A 9,978-nucleotide genomic window follows, 5' to 3' on the forward strand; every position below is an offset into this window, starting at 1 on the left:
CTCATGATTGCTATTCAATATAGTCCTGGAAGTTTTAGCCAATGCCATTAGGAAGAAAAAGAAATCAAAGGGATTACAAAATTGGAAGGGAGGAAGTCAAATTATCCCTATTTGCAGATGATATGATTCTAAATATAGGAGAACCAAAAGACTCCACTAAGAGATTATTGGAACTCATTAAAAAGTTTCGGAAAGTGGCAGTATATAAAATTAGCACACAGAAATCAATAGCCTTTGTATACAAAAACTATGCCATGGCTGAGAAAGAAGTCTTAAGATCACTCCCATTCACAGTTGTTACAAAAATATTTACATGCCTTGGAATAAATTTAACCAAGGAGGTGAGAATTCTATGACTGATAATTTTTTAAAAATAATGAAAAATAGAAGAAAACACAAAAATTTGAAGCATCTTCCATGTTCATGGATTGGAAAAATACTATCAGAATGTACATTATACCAAAAGCAATTTACAGAATCAATGAGATCCCAATCAAAATAGCAAGGACATTCTTATCTGACCCCCCAAAAATGATATTAAAGTTATATGGAAACACTACAGACCCTGAATAGCTAAAGTAATCTTATACATAAAACCAAAGCTGGAGGCATTATGAAATCAGATTTTGAGACACACTACTGGCAGTTATACTCAAAACAACCTGGTACTGGCAAAAAACATATGAGTAGACCAATGGAACAGCATAGAAACACCAGATTAATCCACGCATCTACAACCAACATATTTTTCACAAAAGAGCTAAACCCAATCCCTGGATCAAGGACAGTCTCTTCATCAAATGGTGTTGGTAAAACTGGATCTCCACATGCATAAGAATGAAACTAGTCCCCCACCACCACCTTACACAAAAATACACTCAAAATGAATCAAATACCTTAATCTATGACTCAATAACATCAAATTATTATAGGAAAAAATTCAGATAAACTTTTCAAGACTTCAGCATAGGCAAAGACTTTAATTTTTATCCCTCAAACCTCCCTGTCTGTGATTATGAGGAATTATTATAATTGAATTTACTATGAATATTAATTATGGTAATGAAAATAATGGCTAATAATTTTTGAATCCTTAACAAAGGGCTGATTTTGTTCTAGGGACTTGGCAGGTATACAACCATTAAATTTTCACAATGACCCTGTAAGGCAGAATCTATAACCTTTTTATGTTTTGAAAAAAAGAGGGTCAGTGCTGTGGCTCACTTGGTTAATCCTCTGCCTGCAGTGCCAGCATCTCATATGGGTGCCAGGTTCTAGTCCCAGTTGTTCCTCTTCCAGTTCAGCTCTCTGCTGTGGCCCAGAAGGGCAGTGGAGGATGGCCCAACTGCTTGGGCTCCTGCCCCCACATAGGAGACCAGAAGAAGCACCTGGCTCCTGGCTTCAGATTGGCATAGCTCTGGCCATAGCAGCCATTTGGGGGGTGAACCAACAGAAGACTTTTCTCTCTGTCTCTCTCTCTCACTGTCTAACTCTGTCAAATAAACAAAAAAGAAAAAGAAACTGAGGCCTAAGGTGTTTAAGTAGAATGTGAAGGTCACAAATGCTTTTTTTTTAATTCCCCAAAGAAAAATATTGATCATAATGCATTTGAACATGGGGTTTAGAGACTTACAGATCTGGCATTATGCCTTATCCCTCTAAGTGCAGCCACAGTCATTTATCATTTGTTTTCCACAACTGGTGGAGAAGTATAAATTTAAAAAAAGATTATAGCTCTTCTTTATCTACTCTGAAAATTTTTTGACTTACTGGAAGTTTAGGTAGTCATTAATGGATAGATACTGACACATGGGTGAGTGGATGAAGACCTTCAGCTTTGCTATCTTCTACCACCAGATAACACAAAAATGCCTAAACAAGTTGAAAGTCTCCTTTCTGGGACTCACATGCATATACAATAGTAAATAATCACTAGACTTTAATCCTAACCACTTAAGATTACAAGGAGATTCTACACTTTACAAACATGATGAAAAGACAAATTTGATTACTCATTCTTTTGTCTTTTCCAATGTATTCAGTATAATTTTAAAATTTTCCCTTCATGGCATGCTCAATCTGACTTGCCCCAAATGGTGGAGTTAGAAATGTGCCAGGGGATTCCAATACAATCCCATCAAGGTGGCATGTGCCAATGCCATCTCACTAGACCAAGTGATCATCTTGAGTTCACAATTGAGCAAACTGATAGGTCAAAGAGTCAAAGGGATCACACAAACAAGAATAGTGTCTGCTAATACTAACAGATAGAGCCAAAAAGGGAGAGAACCATCCAACATGGGAAGTGGGAGACACAGCACACTTATAGAATGGCAGATGTCCTAAATAACATTCTGGCCTCAGAAGCAGCCCTTAAGGCATTCAGATCTCGCTGAAGAGCCCATTAGAGTATTTTAGGCATGGAAAGGCAAGATACTCTGAAAAAAAAGAACTAAATGAAAGATCTCTGTGAGTGAGATCCCAGTGGAAAAGACGGGGCCATCAAAGAAGGAGGTACCTTTCTCTGAAGGGAGGAGATAACTTCCACTTTGACTATGACACTCTTGGGATAAGATCAAAGTTGGCAAACCCTAAAGGCTTCCATAGCCTCAGCAACTCATGACTAGAGCCTAGGGAGATTAATGATGCCATAAACAAGAGTGTCAAATTATTGAATCAACAGGAGTCACTGTATACTTACATCTCATGTGGGATCTGTCCTTAATGTGTTGTCCAATGCGAAGTAATGCTATAACTAGTACTGAAACAGTATTTTTACACCTTGTGTTTCTGTGTGGGTGCAAACTGATGAGATCTTTATTAATTATATACTGAATCGATCTTCTGTATATAAAGATAATTGAAAATGAAAAAAATACTTGGTGTTAAATTGGAAATTGCATAGAAAATTAATCAATTCTTTTTTATTAAACTTTTATTTAATGAATATAAATTTCCAAAGTACAGCTTATGGGTTACAATGGCTTCCCCCCTCTTATAACTTCCCTCCCACCTGCAACCATCCCCTTTCCCACTCCCTTTCCCCTTCCATTCACATAAAGATTCATTTTCAATTCTCTTTATATACAGAAGATCAGTTTAGTATATATTAGGTAACGATTTCAACAGTTTGCCCATCTAGCAACATAAAGTGAAAAAACTACCATTGGAGTACTAATTATAGCATTGAATAACAATGTACAGCACATTAAAGACAGATATCCTACATAATATTTTTTAAAATTAATTAATTTTCTATGCCATTTCCAATTTAACACCAGGTAGTTTTTTTTCATTTCCAATTATCTTTATATACAGGAGATCAATTCAGTATATAATTAGTAAAGACCTCATCAGTTTGTACCCATACAGAAACACAAAGTGTAAAAATACTGTTTCAGTACTAGTTATAGCATCACTTCACATTAGACAACACATTAAGGACAGCTCCCACATGGGGTGTAAGCACACAGTGACTCCTGTTGCTGACTTAACAATTTGATATTCCTGTTCATGGCATCAGTAATCTCCCTAGGCTCTAGTCATGTGTTGCCAGGGCTATGGAAGCCTTTAGAGTATGCTGACTTTGTTCTTATTCTGATAGGGTCATAGTCAAAGTGGAAGTTCTCTCCTCCCTTCAGAGAAAGGTACCTCCTTCTTTGATGGCCCCGTTCTTTCCACAGGGATCTCACTCACAAAGATCATTCATTTAGGTCTTTTTTTTCCATGATATCTTGGCTTTCCATGCCTACTATACTCTCATGGGCTCTTCAGCCAGATCCCAATGCCTTGAGGGCTGATTCTGAGGCCAGAGTGTTGACATCTGCCATTATATTAGTCTGCTGTGTATCCGCTTCCCATGTTGGATCTTTCTCCCCCTTTTTGATTCTATCAGTTAGTATTAGCAAACACTTGTCTTGTTTGTGTGATCCCTTTGATTCTTAGACCTATCAGAGCCATCAATTGTGAACTGAGATTGATCACTTGGACTAGTGAGATGGCATTGGTACATGCCACCTTGATGGGATTGTGTTGGAATCCCCTGGCACATTTCTAACTCCACCATTTGCGGCAAGTCCGATTGTGCATGTCCCCAGTTGTACATCTCCTCCCTCTCTTATTCCCACTCTGAAATTTAACAGGGATCACTTTTCAGTTAAAATTTAAACACCTACGAATAATTGTGTGTTAATTACAGAGTTCAACCACTAGTACTAGAACAACAACAACAAAATACTAAAAAGGATAAAGTATTACATTGTACATCTAAAGTCAGGACAAGAGCTGATCAGTTCATTGTTTCTTATAGTGTCCATTTCACTTCACAGGTTTCTCCTTTGGTGCTCAGTTGTCACCGATCAGGGGGAACAAATGATATTTTTCTCTTTGGGACTGGCTTAATTCACTCAGCATGATGTTTTCCAGATTCCTCCATCTTGTTGCGAATGACCGGGTTTCGTTGTTTCTTACTGCTGTATAGTAAAAAACAACAAACAAACATAAATTATCTCCAACATGCCAAACAACAAATGTAGAAGCCAAGGTAACAAGAGCAAGGAAGACACTATGATGCCTCCAAATGAACAAGACACCCCAATGCAAGATTATGAAGATGAAGAGATAGAGGAAATGCAAGAAGCGGATCTCAAAAAACTGATAAGAACATTAAGAAGTTCTCAAAAACAAATTCTTGAACTACAGAAATCCTTAATGGACAAGATAGAAAATCTCTCTCATGAAAATGAAATATTAAGGAGGAATCAAAATGAAATGAAACAACTAGTAGAACAAGAAACTGTGATAGTGACAAGAAACCATAATGAAATGAAGAACTCAATAGATCAAATGACAAACACATTAGAAAGCCTCAAAAACAGAATGGGTGAGCAGAAGAGAGAATATCAGAATTTGAAGACAGAGAACAGGAAAGGAAACAATCAAATCAAAGAAAAGAAGAAGAAATCAGAAATCTAAAAAATACTGTCAGGAATCTACAGGATACTATTAAAAAACCCAACATTCGGGTTCTAGGAGTACCTGAAGGCATGGAGAGGGAGAAAGGATTAAAAGGCCTTTTTATTGAGATACTAGCAGGAAATTTCCCAGGTTTGGAGAAGAACAGAGACATCCTAGTACAGGAAGCTCATAGAACCCCTAATAAACATGACCAAAAGAGATCCTCACCACGACATGTCATAATCAACCACAGTGAAACATAAAGAAAAGATCCTAAAATGTGCAAGAGAGAAATGCCAGATTACTCTCAGAGGATCTCCAATTAGACTCACAGCTGACTTCTCATCAGAAACCCTACAAGCTAGGAGAGAATGGCGAGACATAGCCAAGGTACTAAGAGAGAAAAATTGCCAACCCAGAATATCATATCCTGAAAAGCTCTCATTTGTGAATGAAGGTGAAATAAAGACCTTGCACAGCAAACAGAAATTGAAAGAATATGTCGCCACTCGTCCAGCCCTGCAAAAGATGCCTAAAGATGTGTTACATACAGAAACACAGAAACACGGTCACCAATATGAAAGAAGGTAAAGGAAGGAAACCTCACAGCAAAATAATCAATTGTTAAAAAAATATTATGTAGGATCTCTGTCTTTAATGTGCTGTACACTCTTATTTAATGCTATAACTAGTACTCCAACAGCATTTTTCACTTGGTGTTGCTATGTGGGGGCAAACTGCTGAAATCTTTACTTAATATATACTAAACTGATCTTCTGTATATAAAGAGAATTGAAAATGAATCTTGATGTGCATGGAACGGGAGAGGGAGCGGGAAAGGGGAGGGCTGCGGGTGGGAGGGAAGTTATGCAGGGGGAGCCATTGTAATCCATAAGCTATATTTTGGAAATTTATATTCATTAAATAAAAGTTTAAAAAAAATTTTCCCTTCATTATTCTAAAATATTTTTCAGTTCTTTTTCATTTTTATTAATATAAAAAGAACATTTTTTAAGATTTTTTTTTATTTGAAAGTCAGACTTACACAGAGAGAGCAGAGGCAGAGAGAGATAGAGAGGTCTTCCATCCGAATGTTCACTCCCAAATGGCCGCAATGGCTGGAGCTGTGCTGATCTGAAGCTAGGATCCAGGAGCTTCTTCCAGGCCTCCCATGTGAGTGCAGGGGCCCAAGGACATGGGCCATCTTCCACTGCTACCCTGGGCCATAGCAGAGAGCTGGATCAGAAGTGGAGCAGCCAGGTCTTGAACTGGCACCCACATGGGCAGTTTGACCTGCCTTAAATATCTGGAACTAATTCCATATGTTTATCAAACATCATGCTTATTGAATATTATGAAAAATTTTAAAATATGTGCATCTATGTATATGAGAGATACTGGCCTAGAAATTACTTTCCTGCACCATGTCTGTATAGTTTGGATATGGGAGCATTTCTTCACGTTCTATCTTCCAGAAAAATTCACAAATAATTACAGCAATTATTTCTTAGATGTTACATAGAATTTCTCAGCAAACCCATCAGAGCCTGCTGCTTTCTCTTTTAGGAGATTGTTACTGAATTAATTTATCTTTAAATAAATGGTTTCTATTTAATTTTTATCTATTTATTTGGAAATCAGAGAAAGAGGTCTCTTCTTTTGCTCTTCAATTCACCAAGTGACCGCAACAGCTGAAACTCAGCAAACCTGCAGTTTGGAGACATAAACACAACCCAGGTCTCCCCATGTTAGTATAATCCAGATCTTTGATGTAAGTGACAGAGACACAAAAATTTTAGACATTGGCTTTTACCTACCAGTGTGCATGTCAATAGAAAGTCTGAATTGGGAGTGGAGCTATTACTTGAACCAAGGTAGTCCACTGTTGGTTGCAGGCATATCAAGCAGCAACTGCTGTGAAAACATCCTTTAATGGAATTTCTTTAATAGATATAGAAACTTTTAAGATATTTATTTCTTCTGATGTGAGTTGAGGCAGATTGTGTCTTTATTTTAACTAGTCCATTTCTTCTGGATTAAAACACCAATATTTTTGCAAGGGCAATTTGAAAGCCATGAATTCAGCATTTCAGCATTTTATATGCTTTCAGTGAGAAGATTGGTCAATCCTATTCTATTATTACACCAGGCAAAAGTTTTATTTGACTCCTATATTCATATTTGTTCTAATAGGTAATCTAATTACTGGCTTGTTACCTTGAACTTGTTTAGTCTTGGTTTTCAGCTTTTCTAGAGTAGGCACGAATATATGTCAAGTTTTCCATAAGCACTATTAAATTTGAAGGTCTTGACCACCAACATTTTATTTCCCTTAACATCAAACCAAGGCTATTTAACATACTTTTTTGTAGAATGGTCTAAAATAAGCATTACTTCAGTGTGTGGTTCTTACTTAAAAAGTACAGCCTTTAGGTATTTCACTTACACGCTTGTGATGTTAATAATATGTCAACAAGGTCTTACTTGGGTTGGAACTTAGATACCCTCCAAACCAAATAATCTGAAATGTATTTTTATACTTCCATCCCAGGATCAGTTACTCTGGTGAACCTCATGTAGTTTCACTCCATCAATGCTCAGTCTATCTCATGCTCAAGGACTTGTGCGGACTTTACATATTCAGTTCTCAAGGTTTCATCTGTTCAGTTACATTCATTCCAGTTTCTTCTTTGGAAAGTTCTTGCTGTCCTCAGATACGGTAACTACTGCAGCTCAATAGCAACAGGTATTGACTGGAATCCAGTTCATTGTATTGTTGAAAAGTCATTTTTCCCAGCAAGAACCCATATAACTGTAGTGACTGCTTGTCAAATTTTCTTTTCTTGGTGATCTCAATGTTTTATTGCCTGTTGTTTGCCTGACATCTTATCATAAACTTTCCTCAATGCTTTTTGTTGTGTTTTTTAGTGCCAAGAGATTTTAAGCGGGTATTGAAAGTAAAATCACCTGATGTCATTTCTGCACTCATGTTTTTGGTCCACTGAGAATATTTCCTGATTTTTCATATGAGAAAAATGCATTTTAGTAACTCACTTTGATACAATGTTAAATTTTGAAAGTCTGTCACATTTTCAGATAAAATGAAATGCAGAACAACAGAGAGAAGGAAGAGGTGAAACGATTTTGCTTCTACTGGCTCACTTCCCAAATAACCACAACATGCATGTGTGGGCCAGGCTGAAGCAAGGAGCCAGAAACTACATCCTGATCTCCTACATGGGTGGCAGGGGCAAAGTACATGGGACATCTTCCACTGCCTTCCCAGGCATAATAGCAAGACACTATATTGGAAGCAGAACAATCAGAACGTGAAGAGGCATTCCAGTGCAGGATACTGCTGCCACAAACAGGGGCTTAACCTGCTGTGACACAATGCCAGACCTTCATTTAAAATTAAGATTCAGTTATGTGGAAGCCAAAGTAAGAGAGAGCAAGCTGTTATCAGCTATCATCTATCACTTTTATTAGTTTTTCTGAAATAGTTGCTTATCACAGAATAATATATTAAAATATATGACACCAATGAAAGAGCCAGTGTGTTCCCACTGTCTGGTTTGTGATTGCTGCTGATGTGATGCTCTTTTGCAAACTTAAGAGGAAAGAGGTTTGGGGCCAACACCCAGAAGGTAGGGGACATTAGCACTCATGACACTAGATGGGACTTTATTCCCTGTCATATGTTTGTTATATAGATACAGCCACATGAACTGAAGCAGGATTTGAACACGTAGTGCATTCATGACTATCTTCATATACTCTTCAAAACTTACTAACAGAAAAGGATGAATACTACCACATACTGTGACTTAGTGTTTTTATTCAGTGTCAGAGTGTGTAATTACTTCTGTAATTCTCAAGTTAACAAGGTAAAGATAAAAAGAAAAAATTAGTGAAAAACAAAAAAACTAGATCAGTCAAGAATGGGGGTTGCCAACAAATTTCTAGAACACAGTAAATTTTGAAAAAATGAAGTATTTTGTGCTTTCAGTGCTTCATGTGAAAAACATATACATACACACACCATCAGCATGACCACCATCACCACCACCCCTCACTGGAGCCGCCTGTGTGTTGGAGAATTGAGGACACCATACAGGCAGAACACAGGAGCTGCAGGCATTGTCTGACAGTAAGAGGGCAATGAGACAGCTCTCAGAGCAGACCCATTTCTCTTCACTGAACACAGTTGTAGGACTGGGGGAGCAGAAGCCCTGTATGGGAAAGGTGTTGAGGAAATCAGCAAAATAATTTGCAAAAGTTTACCATGCTCTAGGTTACAAAGAGATGGTCTTAATTCCTATAAACTGTTGGTTTTCCCTAATGTGGGTAGTCAGGAAGTTTTTAAAAATGATTCATCATTCCCAATGAGGAAGCACTCACACATCTTACTTCCTGTCCTAGCCCCAGAGCCTGTAAAGGTGAACCTACTGGGGCTGGCTGGGAGAAAAGAGGGAAGCGTGTTCCAGAAGGAACTGTCTGAGGGACAATAAAGGCTTCTTGCAGATAATAAAAGGAATAACTAGCAAAAAAAAAAAAAGATTCATCAATGGATTATGCTGCAGGAGTTGCAGGATCACAGTCCACCTGTGAGAAGAACAGGATAGTTTTCTCAGGGCTTGGAATCCTGTCAGATGTATCCTAGTGACTAGAACATATTCCACAGGATGCCTCACAGGCAGGGCTGCCTGGAGAGAACTGCAGCTGTCTTTGGGTAGGGCACATGAGTGTCTGTTGGTGCACAGGTGTGCATTCATGTGTTAAGGAGGCCAATGTATAGTGAGGAGAGCCTCCCACGTGCTCCAGGCCCTTCTTCCCAGGCACACAAAAAGGTGAAATCACTATCCATACAGGTCTGCTTCATCTCACTTAAGTTTTCTACTAAGAACAAATGTGTGTATTTGTATGTGTGTGTGTTGGGGTGGTTGATGGTGTGAGTGTCTCCTTGTGCATTTCAAAATCCCAATAACTTAGGCTTAAAGCCTCAACCAAAATAACCAGCAA

The 9,978-nt window shown here is 38.0% G+C and overlaps 1 non-coding gene across 1 annotated transcript; it reads left to right on the forward strand.

The window, feature by feature from the left end:
• The first annotated feature begins 9,336 nt into the window (after window positions 1-9,336).
• On the forward strand, window positions 9,337-9,462 carry LOC133754246 (small nucleolar RNA SNORD22). The gene has a single exon (XR_009865173.1). It is a non-coding gene; the product is annotated as a small nucleolar RNA SNORD22 (small nucleolar RNA).
• The last annotated feature ends 516 nt before the right edge of the window (window positions 9,463-9,978 follow it).

The sequence above is a fragment of the Lepus europaeus genome, chromosome Y, assembly GCF_033115175.1.
Source record: "Lepus europaeus isolate LE1 chromosome Y, mLepTim1.pri, whole genome shotgun sequence".
Classification (NCBI taxonomy): Eukaryota; Metazoa; Chordata; class Mammalia; order Lagomorpha; family Leporidae; genus Lepus; species Lepus europaeus.